The 27,777-nt window shown below is 41.2% G+C and overlaps 1 protein-coding gene across 2 annotated transcripts in view; it reads left to right on the top strand.

The window, feature by feature from the left end:
• Positions 1–9,165, top strand: part of LOC147031194 (uncharacterized) — a 91,576-nt gene extending 82,411 nt beyond the window's left edge. The window contains exon 5 of one of the 2 annotated variants that reach the window (XM_085876027.1): positions 8,730–9,165. The gene's annotated coding sequence lies outside the window, so the exon portion shown is untranslated. Of the gene's footprint in view, positions 1–2,654; positions 4,389–8,729 lie in introns of those variants that run through there. The other variant, XM_085876028.1, reaches the window with a different exon arrangement.
• The last annotated feature ends 18,612 nt before the right edge of the window (positions 9,166–27,777 follow it).

Genomic DNA, 27,777 nt, shown 5'->3' with positions numbered 1-27,777 from the left:
GCGGCCGGGTCTTGTGTCGGATTCCTTGGTCTCTGAGAGAGTCGAGGAGTCGTTTATGGGATTGATCCCTCCATTTAAATTGATGACATCAAGAGCCATTTCACAGATGTGGGAGTTGTGGGCGCCCGCCATCTCACCACGGTCTGGCATGGGGTCAAAGTCCACACCACCTCGATGATTTTGTCCTGCGGCAACCCAGTCCTTCCCCCAAAAGTTTTCCTGGGGTATCAAGCCTTTACTGTATGGGAATACATTCCATCCCCCTTAAGATGTCACAAGTGCCAAAAGTTCGGTCATACTGCTCCAGCCTGGAGGGGCAAACAACGCTGCAGCAAATGTAATGGAGAGCACGAATACGGAAGTTGCACGAGTGAAAAAATGTCGTGTGCTAATTGTGGTGGGGACCACAGTTAGGATGGGTTTTGTACCACAGTTAGGATGACCACAGTTAGTGCAGCCTTCAGAGGATGCCCCGAATTACTAAGCGCTGCCCAGATCCAACAGGTGAAGACGCAGGTGAAGTCTTATTCTGAGGCTGTCCTGATGGTCCCAAAATTAAGACCCCTGTAAACATGGTTCAGAGCAAGACCTAAACTGAGGGCCCGGTTAACGTACTAACGAAATCGCCGGGAGTTCAGACTGAAACGAAAGATGCAGAATGCCAAACTGAGAGTGCAATCACCAACGTGGATATGACTATTACAAAAATGGGGCTCATTGGTATTTTTATCACCGAAGTAGTAAATTGTACAGATCAAGCAAAAACACAGATCGGAGAAAATCAATATTATTTCTGCTGCAGTCATCAAACATTTGGGCTGGGCGTCGGTTTCTTCCAAGACAATTAATATAATATTCAGCCAATCAGGCCAAAAGCACAAAGGGTGCGACTCCAAACAGTCTCAGGATTCCCTTGCTGATTAATGAAAATTATCCAATGGAATGCAAAATGCTTAGCTGCTCATGGGCCGGAGTTTATTAAATACATCAGCGATATCACATCCAAACCGGATACAATCTGAATTCAAGAAAGCTGGTTGAAATGTCAAAACCGAATTAGGATCCCCAGATACACCCTTAAAAGCAGGGACAGAGCAAGTGGGAATGGAGGTGGGTGTGGGGTGTTTGTCAAGTTTGGTGTTCCCTTCATAGAAATCGATGGCAACACCCAGCTTGAATGTGATATCATCAAACTCCCCAGCACAAGAGATGTTGTCACAATTGTAAATCTCTACAATCCGTGCCTACCCCTGATCGACAACACACTTCAGGGGGTTTTAAGCAAGTGTGAAGGGGCAAACATTTGGTGAGGAAACTTAAACAGCCGCAATATTCTTTGGGGCTCTAACGTCACCGATAGAAATGGAGAATGCATCGAAAACATAATTAATCGATTAATTTCATCTGGTGCTTTTAAACAATGATAGTGGGACCTTTGTCAATCCATCCGCTGGGCAATGTTCTCCTCTTGACTTCACCTTTATCTCCTCTGCAGCTGCAAGGTGTGAATGGTATGTTCACTCTGACAGTATGGGGAGCGATCACTTTCTGGTGATCACCAGCCTCAAAATGGACAAATCCCCCTCGTGGATCTTTTCCAAGGTAAGGCCAACTAGGTGCGCTTTTCATGCCGCTGCTCTGAGGAAGTGACAAATGGGCATTCCAATGAAGACATTGACCATTTTAGCAGTAATTTAGTCAATACCATAAAGACCATTGCCATGGATTTAATCCCCTTCGGCAAAAGTTCAGTTGGTTGGAAAATCCAAGTCCCCTGGCGGAATGATGAATGTAAACAGGCGATCAGGGCTAGGAGGGTCTCTCTCTCAAAAGAGAAAGGAAATCCCTGTTGATTCAGTTAAAAATGCCTTGGAGTTCAAAAGGAGAAGAGCTCAATCCCAGCGAGCAATCAAGCGAGCCAAGATTGCGTCTTGGCGTTTTGTTGTACATCCATTAACCTGTATGTGTCTCTTCATACCATCTGGAGGAGAGTGAAACATTTGAACAGCAGCCAAGATGAAGGAAGAACTATCCCTGTACTGATCTACAACAATAAAGCCCTCAGTGTAAATGATGATGATGCCTCTACCTTGGGAGCTCTCTTCTCCAATCGAAGGTTGTCGCGTTAGATTGATATAAAGACCCCACTACTGTTTATCCGGAATGGTTTGGGTATATGGACCGGAGCTCAACAGTATCGCGTCAAGTTCCGGGTCAAGAAGGAGGGCACAGTCACCCACATCCCAAACGGGATATTTATAGGGATGGACTTTGAGCAGGTGTTCCTCCTGATGACTCCATCTTTGCTCCACTTCTTTGGGTTCCTTCTTTGTCTTCTGTTTCATTACGTTGGTGAGTCTAAAGTATGCCGCAGGTGTGGTCAACTGGGTCACCTTGTGTCTGGGTTTAAAGAACAGTTTTGCTCTCAGTGTGGCTGATTAGGACATTTGAGGGAGTTCTCCACTGCCCAGATGTATTACAACCTCTTTGGTGTACTGGGGCACACCCTTCGCTCCTGCCTGCAGAGCTACACAAGCAAGATGCCAGTATTTGCAGGCGGGGTGGGTGTGTTGCCCCAGGGACTTGGGTGGATGTGCCTGATGTGCCTGCTGTGCCTGTCATGTCTCCCCCTCCCTCCCCCCCCCCCAACACAGTTTAAGAGGATGAGGGAAGGAAGAAGGAAGCAAAGGAGCAAGAGAGCAACCAGTTCCTGGATGTGGTTATGCCAAGTATGTTTGAGTAGCACTGCCCTAGACCATCAGTGAGGATGGTGAGGGGGATTGGGGGGTAGGGGGGATTCCTTCAGATTCCTACCTGCTATCTGAGGAGATGCTCCTGAACTTTCACCTTTGTCCCCCATCCCTGGGTGGTGGAGACTATGCGAATCAGTCGTGTGGGTCGATAGTTTTGTTATTGCCTTATTATTTGACTTCCTAATTTGTTTATTGATTTTTGGTTTTTTTGCTTTTGATTTCTTGTTTCTGGTTTCTTGTACTTTGATGTCTTTGTTCCTTGATTTCTTGTTTTGATTCGTTGTTACCCTCGCCAGAGGAGAGGGTATTTAATTTGTGTCCGGTTGTTTGTCTGCACAAGAACATGAGTGTTTTTCTCTGCAATCACTTGTCGGATTGAGACAAAATTTTCACCGTAGGAGCGACTACTCGTGTGGAATGTTTTAATCATAGTTATGATGCCATAGATCACGTGGTGTGGCAGCCATATTGGAAAAAAGGAAAAAAACTTTGGACCTCTATCTTTGAAACCGCAACAAGTAAAAAAATTGAAACTTGGCACATCGCAAGTACTTCCCATGAGGAATAAGTGATTTTATGACGTCATAACTGCATGCATAGAATGCCACACATGATGAGCAAGAATTTTTTTGAGGGTCATCTCGGGATAAAATGGGCCACAGAAAAAAAAAATTTGATGTCATCGGTCATGTGGTTCGGCAGTCATATTGTTTTATTAAAAAGAACAACCTTCCACAATATTCTCTGAAACGGCTGAACAGATTGAGGTGAAACTTTACAAATATGACTGCCTATTCATGAGGAACAAAAGGTTCACACACACGTGACATTATGGGTCACATGGTTTGGCAGCCATATTGGATTTACCCTAAAACATTTATAATTTTAAAAAAAATTTAATTTTAATATTTTTTAAAACCAGCCATATCCAGAATGGCTGGACAGATCGAGGGGAAACTTCACACAAATGTTCCCCAGGCCTTGGAGATACCAGGGTATTCACAAATATTTGATAGGTCACATGGTCTGGCAGCCATATTGGATTGTGCCAACATCTTTAAAAATATTCTTTCTCTTGAACCGCTTCATCGATCGATGTGAAACTTCACAGTTATGATCTAGTAATGATGGGGAATATATGTTTTAAATTTCAGCATGATCGGACATGCTGGCATACAGAATTATTTACTTTTTTTGAAACTGGGTTCTTTTGGATTTGATTTTTTTTTTTTTGAATAAGGCTCACTTGGTTGTGCCTGGATGGGTTTGAGGGTAGAGGAGTAGCAGCTGAAATGTGAATCCTATCCAGGTTCCTCCTGATGACTTCATCTTTGCTTTTTGCTTGCTCGGGTTCCTTCTGATTAGTCCGATGCAGGACAGTACCTATTTGGTCTTCCATTTGATTTGCATTGAATAATTATAATCCCATTCTGAATTCAATTGAATAATTATAAATGTCATGGGTCAGGGTCAAGTGTCCGATCAAAATGGGGTTGCATCAAAGTGGGAAGTCTTGGTACCCAGTCATCACTGTCAGCAGTTATAAAGTGGCAGTTCTCGTCATGTCTATAATGAATTACGTAACACACCAGTAAACAAACACCACACAAAATACACCACACAATACAAGTCCTGGCGAGGGTCTGCAATCTCTGAATGCTCTTTTTATTGTTATTTTTGTATTGTGGAGGTTTTTTTAAACCTTTTTTTAGAATAAAAAAGGCCGAGGCCATGAAACCTCAATGACTTTGAAAGAGGGGTGATTGTTGGGGGGCATTTGGCAGGATCTTGAGTGACAAAGATAACTCAACTTGCTGATGCTTCACGAGCAATGGTGTCGAAGGTGATGTCGACATGGAAAGGAACATGTCATCAGCAAAGGGCAACAGTGGGTGTAAGCACATACTCCAGGATCATTATGACCATGCATTAATTTGATGTGCAAGGCAAAACAGGCGAACAACTGCAGATCACTTGACTGTAGATTTCAACCTGTGGCATGAGCAGCCAAGTTCATCAAAAACGGTCTGCTGAGAACTCCACAGAGCAGGTTACCATCGTCGGGTTGCAGTGCACAAACCACTCATTGCACTTGGCATGCCATCCAGTGGTGCAAACAGCACAGGCAATAAATTACAGAGCAGTGGAGAAATGTCATATGGTCTGATGAATCATCCTTCACCATGTTCTCAATAAACGGACAAGTGCACGTGTGGTGCCAACCTAAAGAACTTGAGAACAATGAAGGGTTCTGGTGGTTCTGTAATGTTGTGGGTTGCATTTTCCTGGCATACTTTTGGGTGTAGTCATTCCCTTAGAAGGTAAGGTGAATGCAAATCGCTACTTAAAGGTACCGAGTGATCATCTTCACCCCATGTTGCAGCATTTCTTTCCTGCCGGGATGGGTACCTTTCAGGATGAGAATGCCCCCATCCACATATCACGTCCACAGCCCAATGATTTGATTAGCCTGACACTGATGTTATCTATACGTCATGGCCTTTTCAATCTCCAGATCTGAACCCAATGGAGCATTTATGGAATATTCTGGAATGACACCTGAGACAGTGTTTTCCACCTCCATCAAACAGTTGTGAGTTGATTGACATTCCCATGGAAGAATGGTGCAGAATTCCAGACGCTGGTGGACTCAATGCCATGGCACATACAAGATGTAATGGCCGCATGTGGTGGCCCAATGCCATATTAAGTGACTTTACATGAGTGTTTCCATTTTTTTGTCCACTACCGCTCCACACACACACACACACACACACACACACACACACACACACACACACACACACACACACACACACACACACACACACACACACACACACACACACACACACACACACACACACACACACACACACACACACACACACACTTTGGATGTTTTGTGTTCATTTCAAGAGCTAAGGCTATAAATGAAGGCACATTGGTTCGTACCCAGTGTAAAGCACATTTGTGTCTGCAGTGTACAGGTAATGGAGTGTTCTAAAAGGACAGCTTACATCCTCAAGTAACGTTGTTATGCAATAAAAGCTGTTGATGGCGCAGATAATGATTGCGATGATGGTTTAATTATGTTTATTTCATCCGCGGATTACCATGGGTGAGTCCTAAATTATCCTAATAGAGTTGATTGATTCAAGCTTGCTCCAGTAATGAGGCAGCAACAAGGCCAATGGCATGGCACGTGTACACGCCCAAACGCAGAGAACGTGTGCAAACACAAAGGCCACGGCTGATAAAGACCACGGTCGGTCCTCAAGCACACTAACCACCCGCGGTGTGAAAAGCCTCCGGCCAGGGATGGAGTGCCTTTCAGAGCCGGGAAACACCGTGGGACATCATGAGGGTCCTGCTTGTTAGTAAAGCCAGCTCGTTGCCGTGCAAGCTTGTGGCTGCGGCACACGAATATGGGAGAAGGATGTAAAAATTCTCATTAATTTCTAAACTAGTTCCGGTCCCCTTAAGAGGGGCGCGTGAGTGAGCGATGTTGCGCACGTGCGCGGGTGAGCATGAGGGTGCACTTGCTCATCCTGCTCGCGTGCCGCCATTACCGATTCAATTACTGCCTTTTGTTGGACCCCCTTTAATGCTCAGCAGCGACCATTGCTGAACTGATGGATGTTCGGCTCCTGGAAGGATTTCGGTAAATAGGACAAAACTTATAATTCCCTGCAACAATGGCACAAAGAAGGGAGAACGTTTGTTGTGTCCGTCACGCAAGGAGCTGCTGACGTGTCGCGTTTCTCCCAACGTGCCACCATTTTGGGTCCCCATAAATTGGAACCTTCCTTCATCTGCTTTTATGAGTGATTTTTTTTTTTTACCCGCTCCTGATTTATCTCCTCATTCCTCCCTTACAAGTGAACACCTGCAAGTCATGAAAGTTTTGCTCGGGATTCATTACCCCCACCCCCCCCGGCTGCCTTTCTCATATAATTATATCCGCGGAGCATTCGTGAGGAGATCACGTGGACGAGGCACCGTTTCTCACCGTCCTTCAGGTGTGCCTTCGCTGACGAGGCCTCTCCCTGAACAGCTGTCATTGTTTCTCTCTGCACCTGTGAAGCTTCTATCACGTCATAAAGGGCGTTTGTTTTCGCCCGAATCCTCGAGCCTTCCGTCCTCATTGTCCAAAGCGAGCTGTCCCGCTCCATCAGATGGTTTCGCAGCAACTATATCTCCCGCAAAGATGTCCCATTATTTTGTACATTATGATAGTACAAATTATCATTTAAATCGTCAATAACCTCTAAATACCTCTTACGAAATAAAAGTAAAAAATAAAGGGTAGTACGACTTTGGCAAAGGCATAAAAACATCATTATGGGACCCATAGAGGTTGCTCTAATTAAATCTTAAGCATACAAATGGTGTGCACATGAAGCTCCTGAGTGTGTTCCATTACAAGGGCCATAATTATAGTAAGTACGAAGTCATCACAGCTCGGTTTGCTGGTGGCTTATTCGATTTCTATTAAACTGTTCATTTTAATGATGGGGTATTAAAATCGTGTCATACCCGATCGCAGATCAATGAACTATATTGATAAATGAATACCAATTTAACCATCGTGAATTCACAACACCTGATCTGCATGGGACACTGCACCCTTAACCTGCATGTAACACTTGATCTGCATGGGACACTGCACCCTTAACCTGCATGTAACACTTGATCTGCATGGGACATTGCACACTTAACCTTCATGCAACACTTGATCTGCATGGGACACTGCACCCTCAACCTGCATGGAACACTTGATCTGCATGGGACATTGCACACTTCACCTTCATGTAACACCTGATCTGCATGGGACACTGCACCCTTAACCTGCATGTAACACTTGATCTGCATGGGACATTGCACACTTAACCTCCATGTAACACTTGATCTGCATGGGACACTGCACCCTTAACCTTCATGCAACACCTCATCTGCATGGGACACTGCACCCTAAACCTGCATGTAACACTTGATCTGCATGGGACATTGCACACTTAACCTTCATGTAACACTTGATCTGCATGGGACACTGCACCCTTAACCTTCATGCAACACCTCATCTGCATGGGACACTGCACCCTTAACCTTCATGTAACATTTGATCTGCATGGGACACTGCACCCTTAACCTGCATGCAACACCTGATCTGCATGGGACACTGCACCCTTAACCTTCATATAACACTTGATCTGCATGGGACACTGCACCCTCAACCTTCATGCAACACCTGATCTGCATGGGACACTGCACCCTTAACCTTCATGCAACACCTGATCTGCGTGTGACACTGCACCCTTAACCTTCATGTAACACCTGATCTGCATAGGCCACTGAATCCCTAACCCTCATGTAACACGTGATTTCCATGGAATATTGGACCGCCAACCCTGTAACAGAAGTACTCTGATCGAGGTGCCGATAAATAGTGCATCTGATCACCTGCGATGGCTGTTCCACTGTTGGATTTGCTCATTGGTGACCCAACGGTCATGGCTCAAGGTTGGAATTAGCACATGCAGCCCAACCCTGGACCATTTCCACACCAATTAGTGCACGTGTGCCTGCCTGTGGTGTGGAGCTTTGGGGGTGCACAGCAGAGACCACCAGTGATAAAAAAATAAAGTTTATGAAAGAGAGAAAAACGAGAAGAGGAGAGAGAAATGCACAATACTGTAAGAAATGATTTACCTGAGAAGTACCTGTTCTGGGCCATGCATGGTGTTTTGATACCGTGGAGCGAACCGCACGATCCGGATGACCTCTGGTTCACCCCACATTCATCTTTCATTTAAATGCATTAGATTATGATGGGGCTTCGCCTCCCAGCGGTAACTTTGCTGTCTTGGAATGCCTGACACAAACATTTTGCATGTTGATGTAATGGACGCGTTTGCATAATGCATTCTGCTTGGAGCTGCTGTGCGTCATTTTCTTTTCCAACCGCACCTTCAGAGACTTCCACCAGTCAGACAGCCTGGCAAGCAGCTGGAGGCGGCGAACGACCGAAGGAATTGCTCCCAAAGCAACCGCGGCACGCCAAAGTCCCGGATGTAGGCCGCAGGCAGAATTCGAGACACCACCATATTTGCCCAAGAAACCGAGCTGCTCCACAAAGCCTCGAGCGAAGAGGGAAATCCACAAAATATTGTTTCGTATTCCAGAACAGTCCATTGTGAGAAGTTTTTTGTGTGCTGATCGTTGTTCTTACAGATTTCAGAGATAAACATTCCCATGTCATGGATGGTTTCACTCGGCATTGCTGTGGAGCCCAGGGATCTTTACACAACCCTGTTAATGGTACATTACAAAGATATACCATTAATGTGGAATTATCAGAGTTTTGGGGAATGTGTTCCACGAGTATCCAAATAAACACACAAAACGCTAATATGGATTCACAACCACTTATTCTCCAAACTCAAACTTCCATCATATTGTGCATTCAAAAAAAAAAAAAACCTCTCTCTCTATCTCTATCTCTATCTCTATCTCTATCTCTATCTCTATCTCTATCTCTATCTCTATCTCTATCTCTATCTCTATCTCTATCTCTATCTCTATCTCTATCTCTGTATCTCTGTATCTCTGTATCTCTCCCTCTCTCTCTGTATCTCTCCCTCTCTCTCTGTATCTCTCCCTCTCTCTCTGTATCTCTCCCTCTCTCTCTGTATCTCTCCCTCTCTCTCTGTATCTCTCTCTCTCTGTATCTCTCCCTCTCTCTCTGTATCTCTCTCTCTCTCTGTATCTCTCTCTCTCTCTCTCTCTCTCTCTCTCTCTCTCTCTCTCTCTCTCTCTCTCTCTCTGTATCTCTCTCTCTCTCTCTCTCTCTCTCTCTCTCTCTGTATCTCTCTCTCTCTCTCTCTCTCTGTATCTCTCTCTCTCTCTCTCTCTCTCTCTGTATCTCTCTCTCTCTCTCTCTCTCTCTCTCTCTCTCTCTCTCTCTCTCTCTCTCTCTCTCTCCACATTACATCACAGAGTTTTATTGTACTGGGTACTTAGCCAGTACAAAGGATTATAAGCCACCGAGATGGTAAAACATCTTCAATGATTTGCACTAAAACAAGATTACATTTTCGTTGGAGAGTGGAGATGGCTGATAAACCTGAGCCAAAGAACTCCAAAATGCAATACTTGTCTTCTCGATGAAAAGCGAATTACATAATTACAGCAAATGTTACTGTTATCAACCAGGTCACTTTGTTCCACAGCAAGACATTCTTTTTATCAACATTTAGGTCAAAAGACTCTTGGCTAAAGGAAAAACATCACTGACAGCCAATTCGACTTATAGCATAAAAATTTAATTTATAAAGCACCAGGAACAATTATAATAGAGAGTAAATTAATATAAATATTTTCCTCCACAATTCCCCCCTTTTTCCTCATAAGGAAAATTCGAATAATTATATTACACATGATCACCATAACCCGTTCCTGGAGGAGAAAAGATACATCACACAAGTTCAATCAACAATGGCAGCGAGTGCTCATATCAGAAGAATGCTGGATAACAACGATTTCAAGTGTCCCAGCCAGGTGAGTGAGTTTCCACTTAATTCATGGCCTGTTAATCAGCATGTCACATTGAGAAGACACGCTACCCGAAGTGAGAAGATAAACAGGTCAGGGTGCAGGTAGCGCACCCAAAGGGAAACACAGTCGAAGCACTCCTTCAGCTGAAGAGAAGGTAGATCTTGGCAGGTACGAGCTTGGGCCTGCACGGGGTTGAAGGAGACTAAAAGCATTCGAGAGGTGATAAGGGAGTTCCAACCCCAGCAGAGTTTGGGCCCTCATAGCAGCAGTTTGTGCAATCAGGTTTGATTCACCAAGTCAGCTGTGCACGTTACACATGTTGCATATAACTCGCCATGTGGACCTTCAGGGTCTTCGTTGTGCATTGAAGCAACCACGGCAAGTTCACGATGTATCTGCAGAGCAACAATTTGTGAGAGTGGCTGAGGACATTCCTCCACGCTTGCCTGGTCGGCCTGGCACCACAGAACAGCGACGTTAGGACTTGCCCAACCTTCTCTTCAGTGGGGTTTTCTTTTTCTTTTCACATTGCTCATCTTATCTTCTCAGGAAGGGGGTAGTTTCATGATCACGTGTTGAATGTCCAATCACCCAAATCTGGGTTCTCCCATCGTCCAATCTATCGTTGGAAGTTCCCCCAAAGCTCCACGAGACAAAATCGTACATTGCATGGTTCAACTGCTCTCAACACTCTGAAACAAACAAAATCAAGGTTAAGCATCGATTAAACATGCCATCAGTAAACAAATGGGGGCTCATTTATCTCAACAAGACTGACAAAGGTTCTTGCAGAAGCATTCCACTTGCATTATATGTCATATCAAGATTTTATCCCTTTCCTTATTATTTCCCTAAATGACATGAGTCGTAGATTAATGGGGTTTCTGAGACATCCATGCAAATGAATGGGGAAAACTCTATGAATTGAACCCCAAAAACCCCTAAACAGGAGATTGATGCCCCCCACCCCCCATACAAATGTATAGGGAGAACTCTCTGACTCGAGACCCATCAGGACAAAAAGAGGAGAATGATTTTCTCCCATACAAGCTCATGTTAAATTGAGACTGTTTCAGGGCCAAAAAACCATACAAATTAATAGGGGAAGCTTTTTTGCTCAAGGCTTATTTGGTCAAAAGAGGAGAATGATTTTCTCTCCCCCCTCTGACTCTTAGTCCATGGGGTCAAAATAAGAGATCAGTCTCTCCCCCATTACTTACTCCACTCAAAGAGTGATCCGACAAATATTTGTTCATGTTCCATTTAAGGTAATAAATTATTTTTCCTTTTACATTCATCACCATCGAGTATGTTCACAAATATTATTTTAGAACTTAGTTCTTGGTCTAAATATCTTTGTTGAGCAGAAATAAAATGATAAACTTCTCTTAATGTTCTTGTTTGACCACCTCCTGAGCCTCAGATTATTTTTCATAAGCTGTGCCCACCTCTTCATAAGCCACGCCCATTTTTCCATAAACCATGCCTATTTTTCTTACGTCTCACCCACTTTTCATGAGACACTTCTCATAAGCCACGCCCACTTTTCATAAACCCCACCCACTTTTACTAAGCCCCACCCTCTTTTGTGAGGACCACCTACTCTTACATCATTTCCAGTTAATCTCTGACTCACAACCAATTCATCAGAAAATTCTAGAATGTTATATGCCCAGGGAATTTCCAAAGGAAACCACACCCACCAGTCTTTCCATATAAAGGCTTGAAACCCAGACTGAATTTTAACATATTTTTTACTTTTACTGAGAATGGACTGGTGTGCTGAGCTTGAGTGGGATGACTTTGGAGTTCCTTGGAGTTCTACTACTTGTATGGAACTAAACCTTCAAGTTGATGAACTGGATTCAAACCTCTTATCTATTGAGGTAAGATTTTCTTTTCCTATTTACAGAGTTTGATTTAAGCATATAATCATTTAATAATTAAATCACTTAATTAATACATTAATATTTTCTCTCACAGGAAATTGTATCAGAAATACGAAATGAAAATACTGCTTTTGCCACAACTTGGGGCAAAATTGTTGGTTTGGTTGAAGACCTTGTGAGCGACCAAGACCCACAGAATGAGCTCGACCCTGATGACCCAACCAAAGAGATATACCTTGGAAACCCGCAAAATCCTGAAAAATATATTTACATCAATGGTACTCATTGTGAGTTATCAAGACAATACCCACTGAACAAGTTATACCTTGATGAGCCAGAATACAAGTTTTACCTTGGAGACTGACAAATTATAAAAAAAATCAGTAAACGAATTCTGCCTTGATGGTTTAAATAACTACCTTGGAGACTCTGGAAAAGGGTTCTGCCAAGATGGTTCTAAATATGGAACCTACCTTGGAGACACAAATTTTGAAAAAATCAGTAAATGAGTTCTGCCTTGATGATTTAAATAACTACCTTGGAGACTCAGGAAAAGGGTTCTGCCAAGATGGTTCTAAATATGGAACCTACCTTGGAGACTCACAAATTTTGAAAAAATCAGGAAATGAGTTATCCCTTGGAGACTTTGTAAGTTGGTTTTATTTGGGAGACTTGAAATGTGGGTTCTGGCTTGATAACTCACAATGTGATACATATCTTGGAAACTCAACAGGAATGTGGTTATAACTTGGAGACTTGGAAAGTTGAGTTTATTTTGGAGACTTGAAATGTGGTTTCTACCAAGAAGACTCTTGGGTATCTAAACCTATTGATGTAGTTCTTTGTTGGATGGTGCTTGATGAGAGCAATATCAAGAAAGTTCTGAGAAGAAAGTGCAGGAAAGTTCTTACTCCCCCTTTCTACTTCATCAAACCTGAAAGCCTTAAAAGACAGAATTGGAAGAAGAGAAAAAAAAACATTAAAAAATATATTGTTAGTTCTGGGAAGAAGATGCAGGAAGGTTCTGACTCCCCCTTTTTTCTTCATCAAACTTCAAAGCCTTAACAGACAGAATTGGAAGAAGAGAAAAAAAAAACATAAAAAAATATATATTGTTAGTTCTGAGAAGAAGATGCAGGAAGGTTCTTACTCCCCCTTTCTTCTTCGTCAAACTTCAAAGCCTTAAAAGACAGAATTGGAAGAAGAGAAAAAAAAACAAAAAAATATATATATTGTTAGTTCTGGGAAGAAGATGCAGGAAGGTTCTGACTCCCCCTTTCTACTTCATCAAACTTGAAAGCCTTACAAAACACAGAATTGGGAGAAGAGAAAAAAACATAAAAAATATATTGTTGAAATACGTATTTAAATAAAAGATATTAAGTTGGGTGAGGGTTGGGTTGGGGTTGAGATTTTGAATGTGAGGGTAAAGGGCGGGTTTGCGTTGGGGTTGAGATTTTGAATGTGAGGGTTGGGGTTGAGATTTTGAATGTGAGGGTTAGGGTGGGTTTGTGTTGGGGTTGAGATTTTGAATGTGAGGGTAAGGGTGGGGTAGGGTTGGGGTTGATTGTACTCCCTGTTATATTATCACTCACACACACACACACACACACACACACACACACACACACACACACACACACACACACACACACACACACACACACACACACACACACACACACACACACACACACACACACACACACCAACAAACAAAAGTTAAGCCTTGACTACTCAGGTAAGGATTCTGTGTTTGGGGTTCACAGATCTAAGAACGTCCCCCATTGCACACACACCAACAAACAAAAGCTAAGCCTTGACTGACTATTCAGTTGAGGATTCTGTGTTTGGGGTTCACAGATATAAGAACGTCCCCCTTGACACACTGTATATATATATATATATATATATATATATATATATATATATATATATATATATATATATATATATATATATATATATATATATATATATATATATATATGTATATATGTATATATATATATATATATATGTATATATATATATATATATATATATATATATATATATATATATATATATATATATATATATATATTTTTTCATTTTTTTTATTTAACCCTCGGCAGATGCCACCTGTTATACACCTCGGACTTGATCCTCGAGTGTCCATAAAGGTGTATAGTAGAGGGGAGTGAAGCGGAAACCTATTGCTCCGATGAGTATTATTAACCTCTGCCATCTTCAAAGATGGATGGAGGTGACTGTTTTCACCCCTTTCTGTTTGTTTGTTTGTTTGTTTGTGAACAGTATTACGGAAAAACTCCTCGACGGATTTCGACGAAACTTGGTGGTGGGGGGAGGGGGGGTTAGGCATGGTCCAAGGATCATGCCATTAAATTTTGGACTTGGTCCCCCCCCCAAAAAAAATTGTTAGAGAAATTTTTTTTTTTGCATTTCTACATGTTTTAAGTGATTTTCACCCCCCCCCAAATTGTTTTTTTTACCCCCCATCAAAAAAATAGAGAAAATTTTTTTTCTACATGTTTTAAGTGATTTCCAACCCGCCCCAAATTTTTTTTACCCCACCCCCAGAAAAAATAGAGAAATTTTTTTTGCATTTCTACATGTTTTAAGTGATTTCCAACCCCCCAAAAAATTGTTTACCCCCCCCAAAAAAATTGTTAGAGAAATTTTTTTGCATTTCTACATGTTTTAAGTGATTTCCAACCCGCCCCAAAAAAGTTACCTCCCCCAAAAAAAATTGTTAGAGAAATTTTTTTTTTTTTGCATTTCTACATATTTTAAGTGATTTCCAACCCCCCAAAAAAATTGCTTCCCCCCCCCAAAAAAATTGTTAGAGAATTTTTTTTGCATTTCTACATGTTTTAAGTGATTTCCAATCCCCCCAAAAATGGTTACCCCTCCTCAAAAAATATAGAATTTTTTTTTGCATTTCTACATGTTTTAAGTGATTTCCAACCCCCCCAAAAAATTTGTACACCCCCCCAAAAAATTGTTAGAGAAAAAAAAATTTTGCAACTTTTTTTTCAACAAAATTTCGATTTTTATTGGCATTTTTACATGTTTTAAGTGATTTCCAACCCCCCCCCCCCAAAAAAAAATGTTGGCGAAAAGAACTATAACTCTCAGCACTGTTGACATATTTAATGAATAAGATATAAGGTTCACTTGAGTGACCCAGCAGTATTGGCGGCGGAGATTTTGCACTCTTCCGAGTGCTCCCCCTCTAGTTTATTTTCTGTAATACCCCCAATCTTTTTAAAATCTCATTGGTTTCCATATTTTCATATTTATTTATTCTCTCTCTTTCCTCCCTCTCCTCCTTCTCTCTCTTCTCTCTTTCCTCCTTCTCTCTCTTTTCCCTCTCTTCCTTCTCTTTCTTCTACTCTTCTCTCTCTTCTTCTGTCTCTTCAACTCCTTCCTCATCGCTTACGATCCTTGAATCACTTACACCCCATAGAATATCATACATATATTCATCGGAATTTCTTGTTATTCCGGTATCCAAAATAATTTTTTTTACAACAGGGAAAATTTCTTTTGAATTTCTAAAAGAGCCTTAAATTTTCTTAAATTTATAATTTTTTCATTATGCAACATTTTAATTAAATCCAAAGTTGTTGGTTTATCAACATCAGTATAAAGCCAATCTTTTATTGAAAAATACCTCATTCTTATGTTGTAGAACATATTTATTAAAATACCAAAGACCCTTTTCTTGAAGATATGCTTGGACACAGAAATGATAATTTTCTTGAAGCCTTCTTGTTGTCATTTACGTATTAGAAATATATGACAGAATAATATTATGACACGAAACACCTCCCCATCTTCCCAGAGTTAAATCATTTTGCATTTCCTTACTTATTATATATAATCCTGTTTTTTTTTCTGTTTTAATGATATAAACAAGGGCAAAACCATTATTATATATACCCTTATTAAATTATTTTATTTGTTGTTTACGAATCGGGCTTCCACAAAACTCATTCTCCATACCAAGTGGATAATATTCTTCCTTACGAGACTGATTTAATTGCTCCAGGTCTTCCAGGTGAATTTTAAATGACCAATTATACCCTAAATCATTCATATCATACCCCATTGTTCTATTCTCATACAAATGATACGCCCTTCTTTATAAAAATTTATTTTAATTGAAACTGTGAATTCTGTACGATCTAGAGAAAAAATCAACACTTCTGTATCTGTGGAATACACGGCCGTAAATTTAAGGATATATATTGTGATAAATCACTTAATCTCACCAAGTCATTCGCGTCAGTCAGGCTTGGATAATTTTTTTAATTTATAAGCATTTTTCATATTAATATTTTTGTTATACGATATTTCTGTCGTTCAGCCTGTGCCTTTGTGTAATAATTTGTTAAATCAAAATCCAGTTCTTGGGATACACCAAAGATAGAACCATCTTTACAACATGTCATTTATATGAGATTAAAAATAATGTCGTAAAAAAAATTACTTTTTGTTGAGATGAAATAACACATGAAATGAGAGCGAGAGATGAACCTTCAGAGTTTAGGCTTTATTCCATTTGATTGGAGCCGCTTCTGTGGGCACACCAGGAAATACAGGTTCAGCTAGGAGTACATAAGCAGAAACGTATACATGTGCAGTTAACCATTGCAGACTAATCCGCGTAAGCACGGAGTTCGATATAATCTCCATTCTCACCAGTCAATGAGCACCTTCAGTTAACGAGCATCAAGTGGACAGCCGATGTCAATAGCAATGCCCCGGGGACAATCACTCGTGCCGCAGAGACCTCCCCTTATACGCGAGACGCACAACATGTGATCCCGCGTCATGTCCCTTGATTCACGTTAATTCACCACATTCTCCTCACCTTTAAAATGTAACTAGGGGCCCATCTTACACACCATGATTGCTTTAGCACTATAGGAGTATACATTTCAAGCAACGCGGACTAATTGATCTACACAAGCATACATGCCAAGCAGTGATTATTTTGAGTTGTAGGAGCATGGAAATGAGCATCGATATATGATATAATGGGCATATAGGAGCATGAGCAGCGAGAATGCCGATAATCCCCTTTACAGATTGAGTCGTCGAGGGGGCCTTATTCGTCGACCTCTCCGGGAGTAAACGGCAGTTTCACTTGAGGGAGACTCCCGATCCTCTTGGTGAGCCTCGACTTGTGCCGGGATTGACTCCTCGATCGCTCTCGGGGGGAACACGGCAGCCCCGTCGCCTGGCGGAGTTCCTGGGGGGGAAATGTCAGAAGGAGGAGAGCCAGGAGGTGGTGTACCGGCGGGAGGAGTACCGGCGGGAGCCAGATGGCGAACCGACACAGTGGTCTCCCTGCCATCCGGGAGCCTGACATGAGCATACTCTGGATTAGTGTCAATGAGTTCGACCCCTCCACCAGCGGTTCATACTTGCTTTGTCGTACCGGGCGTTTCATGAACACTGTACCGGGGTGGGTCAGCCAGTTGGGCACCGTTTGACTGTCAACATAACGTCGTTGGTGAGTAAACATACGTTCGTGAGGAGTGGCATTTGTGGACGGCAGAGCAAAGAGCGTATGGAATTCATTGCGTCAGGAAGAGCAACCTCCCATCGCTCGGGGCCCAGTCCTCTCGATTTCAGCGCCAGAGTTATGGCTTTCCAAATAACTCCATTATACCTTTCCACCTGCCCGTTTCCCTGTGGGTTGTAACCCGTCGTTCGACTAGTTGCTATGCCGTGCTCTAATAGGAATTGTTTTAGCCCGGCCGACATGAAACACGGCCCTCTGTCTGAATGTATGTACGAAGGTCTCCCAAACATAGCGAAGACGTCAGAGAGACATTTTACGACAGTGCCCGAGGTCATATCCGAGCACGGAAACGCGAAAGGGAACCTTGAATATTCATCAACAATGGTGAATATGTATCTGTTGTCTGTCTCGGTGGGCAGGGGCCCTTTGAAGTCGATGTTTAGTCTCTCGAAGGGGGAAGTAGCCTTGATCAGTCTGCCAGATGCCGCGCCAAAGAATCTGGGTTTTAGTTCAGCACAAACAGGGCATGAAGCATTCATTTGTTTAATATCTTCAACAGAATAGGGAAGATTTTGTTCATGCGTACGAAATGTGCCATCCTGGTTACCCCTGGGTGGCACAGAGACACATGGAGGTCTTGCAAAGCCTGACTGATTGTTGCCGAACTGTAGACCCGGGAGAAGGTATCTGCAGCAGGGTTTTCCTTCCCCGGGCCGGTAAACAATGTCGTACCTGTAGCAGGCTAGGTCTATCCGCCATCTCATAATTTTTTCATTCTTAATTTTCCCGTTATTTTTCCCATCAAACATGAAAGCCACGGATCGTTGGTCCGTAACGAGCGTGAAGTGGTTTCCCAGTAAATAATGTCTCCATTTACGCAGCGCTTTCGACGATGGCGTACGCCTCCTTCTCTATTGCCGAGTGTCTCTGCTCGCTTCTAGAGAGAGTTCTCGAGAAGAAAGCGACCGGCCGCCCAGACTGATTAAGTGTTGCAGCTATGGCGTGATTTGGAAGCGTCGGTCTCCACCACGAAGGGCACCGAGCGGTCGATCGATAGAACCACGGACTTACTGATATCATCCTTGAGATCGTGGAAAGCTTTCACGACAGCGGCATCTGGTGGAAAGTTTTTGCAATGCACTAGGGGATGTATTTTCTCGAGTATTGCGAAATCCATCTTGCATAGTAAGCGAACATCCCGATCACCCGGCGCATTGTCTGCAAGTCCTGAGGTGGTGGAAGCTCACGGAGCGGGCGCAATCGCTCAGGATCAGGCTTAATTGTGCCGTCGGCTATCGTGTAGCCGAGAAGGTCAATTGACCTTGCCGAGAATACGCATTTCTCGTAGTTGAGAGTCAGATTATATTTTCCAGCAATGCTCAAGAATCTGTCCAGATTCCTATCATGTTCCCTCTGATCCCTACCGCACACTGTGACATTATCCACGTAAACAAAAGTGTCTTCGAGGTTTTCATCTGAGATGATGTCGTCCATAACCCGTTGGAAGCAAGCTACTCCATTCGTGACACCGAATGGTATCCTTCTGAACTGGTAGAGGCGCCGCCCTGCCTGGAATGCAGTGTACGGTTTGTCTTCCTCTCGGATGGGAATTTGATGATAGGCGCTTCGCAAGTCGATGGTACTGAATACCTTATAATTGGCCACCTGTTCGTACATCTCATCTATGCGCGGCAGGGGGTAGGCGCCGAGTTGGGTGAAGCGATTGACCGTTTGGGAATAATCGACAACCATCCGTCTCTTATGGTTCTGACTGCTGGTTACTAACCCCTGTGCGCGCCATGGCGAATCGCTCGGTTCTATAATTCCCTCCTCCAGTAATCGCTGGTTTCTGAAGTGATGAAATTCATGTCAGCAGTGGTATATCGCCGCGATTTGATCGCTATCGGTTTGCAGACCGGCGACAAGTTAGCGAACAGCTGGGGGGACGTCACCTCCGCGGTGGTCAGCGCATTTAAAATTAGACGAGGCTTGCTTCCTCCAAAGGGTATTTCGATGCTCAGTGTGCTGCTTGAGGACATTATGACCCAGAATTACGTCTGCGCACAAATCACGAAGCACCAGCACCTTTACATCCCGATGCGTGTACCCTTTTACGTCCAATTCAACATTGCAGTACCCTCGTACGCGGGATTGTAGTGAGGTGGCGGCCATGCATACCGTATTGTCAGTCGGGTGGATTACCCATTTCCTGCCCTTCACTAGCGAGCTGTTGACGAAACTTTCAGAGCTACCGGTATCAATCAGTGCCTCAGCCATATGCCCGTTAATTCGCACGTTGATGATAGCCTTGGATAGATTCCCGGGGAGGCTGCAGTCAATTTATTTTGCGAGTAGAGAGCCGCAGAAGTGGGTTTATTCCTCCTTAGAGTAGATTTACATACCCTGGCATAATGCCCTTCTTGTCGCAATTCATGCATGTGGCATCTCTGGCTGGACATTTTTGACGAGGATGCCTTTTGTACCCACAAAAGAAGCATTTACCGACCGGAGCAGTTGCTGAGGAGTTTGACGAGGTCTGGGTATCCGGCTCCTAGGGTGTTTCTCCATCCCTCATGTCTGGCTGTGTCTGTGCCAGTGGGGTTCCTTGGGTTCCCATCGTAGCAGCGTTCATGAGCAGCATCGGTGTCCCAAATGACTCAGATTGCTGCTGAGCCGTATCCATCGCTCGAGCCTGATCGACTACCTTGTCAAGAGTGGGTTGCGCTTTCTCTAGTAAGCGTTGCCGTATGTGGGCTGATCTGAGTCCTTGGATGAATGCCTCGCGTGTCGCTTCCTTTCGGTGTTCCTCGGCGCTTACGGCCCGGAAGCTGCAGTCTTTTCCCAGCTGATTCAGAGCTTGCAGGAACTGATCGATTGTCTCCCCGGCTGCTTGCTTGCGTGTGTTGAGAAGATGTCGTATGTATACCTCGTTCTTGGGCTTCACGTAGAGCGCCTGCAGTACGTCAATCGCTGCTTCGTAAGTGTCGCACCCCGAGAAGAGCCTGTACACGCCGGGCGAGACATGATTCACGAGAGCGGCAAATTTGTCAGCTCCCTCCGCGATGATGGTCAGATAGTGTGAGAAGGAGCAGAACCAATGTGACCATTTCATTTCTAAGCGTCAGTCGTGTTTGGGTCTGCGTCGAACCTCTCTGGTTTGTAGATCTTGTCCATCTTTGGTTGAGAGAGCCGAGAAAATCAAATGGAATAAATTGAAATGAGAGCGAGAGATGAACCTTCAGAGTTTAGGCTTTATTCCATTTGATTGGAGCCGCTTCTGTGGGCACACCAGGAAATACAGGTTCAGCTAGGAGTACATAAGCAGAAACGTATACATGTGCAGTTAACCATTGCAGACTAATCCGCGTAAGCACGGAGTTCGATATAATCTCCATTCTCACCAGTCAATGAGCACCTTCAGTTAACGAGCATCAAGTGGACAGCCGATGTCAATAGCAATGCCCCGGGGACAATCACTCGTGCCGCAGAGACCTCCCCTTATACGCGAGACGCACAACATGTGATCCCGCGTCATGTCCCTTGATTCACGTTAATTCACCACAACACATATAGACATAATTGACCACAACATTTGGAATTTAATTCTTGGACTTGAAATGTTTGATAAACACCATTCTGAAAGCATTTTATGACTTCAACAGGTGGTGGAAGACCAAAACTATCAAAATAATATTTGTTTTGACTATTAAAAATACAAACCCAATGAGAACCGTTCCCATTATTATCTTCTAAGTTAATAATAATATTCTTTGTATGTTTAGACACGTTTGTTAATTCATCTCTCATACAAATAACCGCATTATGAATTTTTAATTTCTTACAATATTTGACAAGTTGTAAAGTTGATGTTGTATTCTTTCCAAATTCTTTAAACCACTCATCAATGCTCATTTATTTCTTAGAAAGATATAATCCATTACCCCTTTCAGTTAATTTTACACCTGCTTGTGCGATAGAAGAAAGCATATCTCCAACTAACAATCTCGTTTTATCAGGCAGACTTTCAAGTTTTTCAGCAAAATCTACATTTACACCACTTCCACTAATTTGTTTCTCCAACTCTTTGTTATGTCTTTCCAATTCTTTTTGAGCCCAGAGTTGAGCGTTCCTTTCGTTGGCACTTTTCAAAGCTGTTGAAATACCACCCATCAATGCTCTAACTGTATTTAAACCAGCAAATAAAGAAATTAGAAATGGGAGAAATCTTCCAATCGTCTCTCTTATTGAATATTTTTTCAACATTGGTTTTGTCATTTTAATTTTAAGTGAGCCAGTATCGTTCAAGATTTTAACCTGTTCTCTTGTGAGCAAAACATCAATTCTTACTGATCCTTTTTTCTGAATTGTATTAACGTTAATCATACAAGGCTTTTTATTTTGAACACAAGATGATAGTTTATGAAGATTTATTTGATTAACATATACCCCAGTTGGTACTTTGCCACTTATTTATTTAACAAAAAATTACATGAGACTAATCATAACAACATTATCTGTATTAATCTGTAATTCTGTTTCTTCCAAAATCAAACAATATGTATCAACTTCTTCATACTCTCCTCTTTCAATGTATGGGGAAGTATCCACTCGATTCGACTTTATAGTTTCCTTTTGAGCACTCAGATCAAACGCATAGAATGTACACAAACTTTTAAATGCTGTCACATTCAAAATAACTTCTTTATTTCCATTACTTTCACACACCTTTTGGTAAGACTTGTATGCTTCAGCATAATCATTTTTTTTCCCAATTAATTTCCAATCTATCTCGTGGATAAAATGTTCCCTTGAGAGAAACACGAAGTTGTTTCACCTTAGCATTATCACTCAATGTATTATTAACCTCCGCCATTGAAGATAGATGGAGGTTACTGTTTTCACCCCTGTCTGTTTGTTTGTTTGTTTGTGAACAGTATTACGGAAAAACTCCTGGACGGATTTTGACCAAACTTGGGGGGGGGGGTCCAAGGATCATGCCATTCCATTTTGGACTTGGTACAAAGTCCGATATGGCCACTATAGCGGCCATTTTGAAAGAATATTTGAATTTTTGTTTTTGCATTTCTCCTTGTTTGAAATAATTTCCAACCAAAATAAAAAATAAAAAAAAAATAAAAATTTTGCAAATATTTTTCAAAATAATTCGATTTTATTTGAAAAATATTTAATTTTTTTGCATTTCAGCATGTTTTAAGTGATTTCCAACCCCCCAAAAAAATTTGTTAGAGAATAAAAACCAGAAACTTTGCACCTATTTTTTCAAAAAGATTTGGATTTTATTTTTTTGGCATTTCTACATGTGCGTCGATCGAGTTTAGTTTATTCAATCGTGGTTCAGTAGAGTCTGATCCGTTTTGACCTACAATGAAAAGGATATCAGGTACACTTCAGTGACCCAGCAGTATTGACGGCGCAGGTTTTGCACTCTAACGAATGCTCCCCCTCTAGTTTGCTATGTTTTGTCTTTTGTAATTGCTGTGAATAAAATGAACCTAACATCTCTTCCCCTTCTAAATCATATACCTTAGAATTCCAAGGAACTATATCTATTACATAAATAATTTTTAAAAGTTCATTTGTCCATCGTTTAATATAACCTTTTTCAAAATGAGATTTCCACCGATATATACTTATGATATCACCAAATTTGAACTAAAGTTGTCTGACATTAGTCTCTTTTTCATATTCTAATTTTGCAAATGTTTCTCATGGTTTCATATTCGTTGACTTGTGAATCGTGTCATTATATTTATCGACACTATCCTGAATAAAAGATGACCATTGTTGAGAACCGAGTTGTGTGAATTTTTTATATAGTCTCTCTTTTAAGGTATGATGAAAACGTTCAATAACAAGGCTTTTCCTTCATTAAAGTACTGCATAATGTAATGCTGTTATTTTTTAGAAAATTCATAAATGTCTTGTGATAAAACTCTCTACCCTCATCAGTCCACAATTTTTTAGGTTTTCTCTTAGTTTTATTAAATATATGTTGAAAGGCTAACACAAGAGTATTACCTGTTTTGTTTTTTAAAGGACAACCCATGTGTATCCACTCCTCAAATCAATAACGGTTAGAGCATACTTGCACCCCTTATCATTATTGAGTTCAATAAAATCAGCGGACCAGATATAATCAACTTCCTTGGAATAAACCTTCCTTCTCTGAAACTTGTGAATATTGGTTAATGTAATTCATCAGCTAATTGTTCTTCAGTCTTAATGACATCATTGGAGCCTATAAGTTTTTTGAATTTCCAAGCCCAAGTTTCAATTTAGTGCTGATTATCTTCTTCATGATGAACCTATCAACTTTTTCTCTCAAGGTTGGAATTTGTATCAGAGACAAATTATACAACATTTCTCGATCGGCTTCATGCTTTTCTTCCAAAGTTTTAGTTTTCCCATAATCAATATCGTGCCTCTTGCACACTTCATCAACCCTATTGATGGGTTTACTCCATGGTTTAGGATTGTCTGCCTCATCTAATCTTTTATCCAAGTTTGTGCCTGGACCACAGAAAGAATACCCTGGCAGATGTAATTCCCCTGGTATTCCAGTAGTTGTAAATTTACTTCCTGATAAAAACTTTTTATATATCCTCCACGTATGTGTTTGGAGATAAATTGACACAATTTTGAACCACACACTGAACATTTACCTTTTTGAATAACCCTGTTATTTTTACTTTTAAAATATGACATATTTTTAGTGTTAGTTTTCTTTTTACATTTGAGACAATAACTCATTTATTTATGAGAAAAATTCCGAGAGTGCAAAAACCTTTTTAGTTTCCAACACGCACATTTGAATCTTAATTTTTGAAACGTAAAGAATCCTCAGAAATGTCTTCACTCTCTCCTCCATTTATTTTAGAAAAAAATGAAAAACTTTAATTAACGGCAATATCTTTCCCTTGAAAACGATGTCAATATTCTTGTCGAAAATATTGCAAATGGACTTTTCAATTCTTTGTTTTCCTCCTCGTTGAGATTTATTAACCTCTGCCATCTTCGAAGATGGATGGAGGTTACTGTTTTCACCCCTTTCTGTTTGTTTGTTTGTTTGTTTGTTTGTGAACAATTTTGCGGAAAAACTCCTCGACAGATTTCGACGAAATTTGGTGGGGGGGGGGGTTAGGTATGGTCCAAGGATCATGCCATTAAATTTTGGACTTGTCCCCCCCCCCACAAAAAAAATTGTAAGAGAGAATTTTTTTTTGCATTTCTACATGTTTTAAGTGATTTCCAACCCCCCCCAAATTTTTCTTTACACCCCCCCCAAAAAAAGAATTTTTTTTGCATTTATACACGTTTTAAGTGATTTCCAACACCCCCTCCCCAAAAAAATTGTTACCCCCCCAAAAAATAGAGACCTTTTTTGCATTTCTACATGTTTTAAATGATTTCCAACCCCCCCCCCCAAAAAAAATTGTTAACCCCCACCCCAAAAAAAATTGTTTGAGAATTTTTTTTTGCATTTCTTCACATTTTAAGTGATTTCCAACCCCCCCAAAAAATAGTTTGAGAATTTTTTTTTTTTTTTGCATTTCTACATGTTTTAAGTGATTTCCAACCCCCCCAAAAAATTGTTACCCCACATAAAAATATATATAATTTTTTTTTGCATTTCTGCACGTTTTAAGTGATTTCCAACCTCCCCAAAAAAATTGTTACCCCCCCCAAAAAAAAAAGAGAGAAAATTTTTTTTTTGCATTTTTACATGTTAAAAGTGATTTCCAACCCCCCCACCCCCAAAATTGTTAACCCACACCCCAAAAAATAGAGAATTTTTTTTTGCATTTCTACATGTTTTATTAATCTGAAATTCTGTTTCTTCCAAAATCAAACAATATGTAAGTAGGGTGAATATACTGATTCTGGCTCACTTTTCCCCATGTAAATGGGGGATTTTCAGCAATTCATATTTTTTTTCCCTAAAAATAAACCCCCTTTTTATCCCAAGGTATATTTATTTGTCTCCCCTTTTAACCTGGGGACACTATTTTTCAAATAACCCATGCAATAAGATAAGGATTTGTTCAAGTAGTAAAGTGGTAATGTGATTTGTTAAAGGTGATTCTAAAGAAATATCTGAAACGTCTAAGCCTCGGGACACTCTTTTTCAAATAACCGATGCATATTGTTTAGCTCACTCATTGAACCTATAAAGATTTGTTCATTCTCAAATTCCTTCAATAGTTTAATTTTCTTTGCACAATAATCCCCATCTAAAATATTGAAAAACAAAACATTTGAATCTTTATATTTTTTAAGATACCCCTTTTGTGCCATTACGAAATGATAAACTTCTCTTAATGCTCTTGTTTGACCACCTCCTGAGCCACAGGTTATTTTTTGTTGAGCCACGCCCACTTTTCATAAGCCCCGCCCACTTTTCACGAGGTATTCCATAAGCCACGCCCACTTTCCTCTAAGCCTCACCCACTTTTCTGTAGAATTTTATAAGCCCCGCCCACTTTCTTTAAGCCACACCCACTTTTGCTAAGCCGTGCCCACTTTTCATGGGGTATTTTTTATAAGCCACGCCCACTTTTCCTAAGCCCCGCCTACTTTTGCTAAGCCCCACCTACTCTTACATCATTTCCAGTTCATCTCTGACTCACAAAGAAATCACAAGAAAATTCCAGCATGTTATGGTTTTGAAAAATTGCCCAAAGAAGGCCTGCGTGGGTTTGCCCAGGGAATTTCCAAAGGAAACCACACCCACCAGTCTTTCCCAATAAAAGCCTCAAGCCCAGGCTCCATTTTAAACATTTTTTTTGCTGGTGATGGTGTGCTGTGTGCTTGCCTGGAACTCTCCGACTTGTATGGAACTAAACCTTCAAGTTGATGAACTGGATTCAAACCTCTTATCTGTTGAGGTAAGATTTTTATTTTCCTATTTTCAAACTTTAATTGAAGCATACTCATTTAATAATTAAATCACTTTATTAATACATTATTATTTTCTCTCACAGGAAATTGTATCTGAAATACGAAATGAAAATACAGCTTTTGCTACAACTTGTGGCGAAATTGTTGGCTTGGTTGAAGACCTTATGAGCGACCAAGACCCACAGAACGAGCAAGACCTTGAGTGGGATGACTTTGGGGTTCCTTGGAACTCTCCGACTTGTATGGAACTAAACCTTCAAGTTGATGAACTGGATTCAAACCTCTTATCCATTGAGGTAAGATTTTGTTTTCCTATTTTTAGTTCCTTTTAAACATCGACTCGTTTAATAATTAAATAACTTGATTAATACATTATTATTTTCTCTCACAGGAAATTGTATCTGAAATACGAAATGAAAATACTGCTTTTGCCACAACTTGGGGCGAAATTGTTGGCTTGGTTGAAGACCTTGTGAGCGAGCAAGACCCACAGAACGAGTTCGTCCTTGATGATCCAACCAAAGAGTTATACCTTGGAGACCAGCAAAGTCCTGAAAAAGAGTTTTGCAACAATAGTACTCATTGTGAGTTATCAAGACAATACCCCCTGAACAAGTTATACCTTGATGAGCCAGAATACAAGTTTTACCTTGGAGACTCACAATTTTCAGACATTTTGAAAAATGGAGTTTTCCTTGATGATCCACAGTTATACTATGTGAGATCTATCACTGAAACCCATCAAAATTGGAAAAATGGAGATTTCCTTGATGATCCACAGTTATACTATGTGAGATCTATCACCGAAACCCATCAAAATTGGAAAAATGGAGATTTCCTTGATGATCCACAGTTATACTATGTGAGATCTATCACTGAAACCCATCAAAATTGGAAAAATGGAGATTTTCTTGATGATCCACAGATATACTATGTGAGATCTATCACTGAAACCCATAAAAATTGGAAAAATGGAGTTTTCCTTTATGATCCACAGTTATACTATGTGAGATCTATCACTGAAACCCACTATATTTCTGGAAATTGTGATTCTACCTTGGAGTCTTGGAGAGATGGTTATATTTTTGGAGACTTGAAATGTGGGTTCTGGCTTGATAAC

This window comes from Eptatretus burgeri, chromosome 3, assembly GCF_056783735.1.
Source record: "Eptatretus burgeri isolate ZD-2024b chromosome 3, Ebu_testis_v1, whole genome shotgun sequence".
Lineage (NCBI taxonomy): Eukaryota > Metazoa > Chordata > Myxini > Myxiniformes > Myxinidae > Eptatretus > Eptatretus burgeri.
This window is presented reverse-complemented; position numbering and strand designations above follow the sequence as displayed.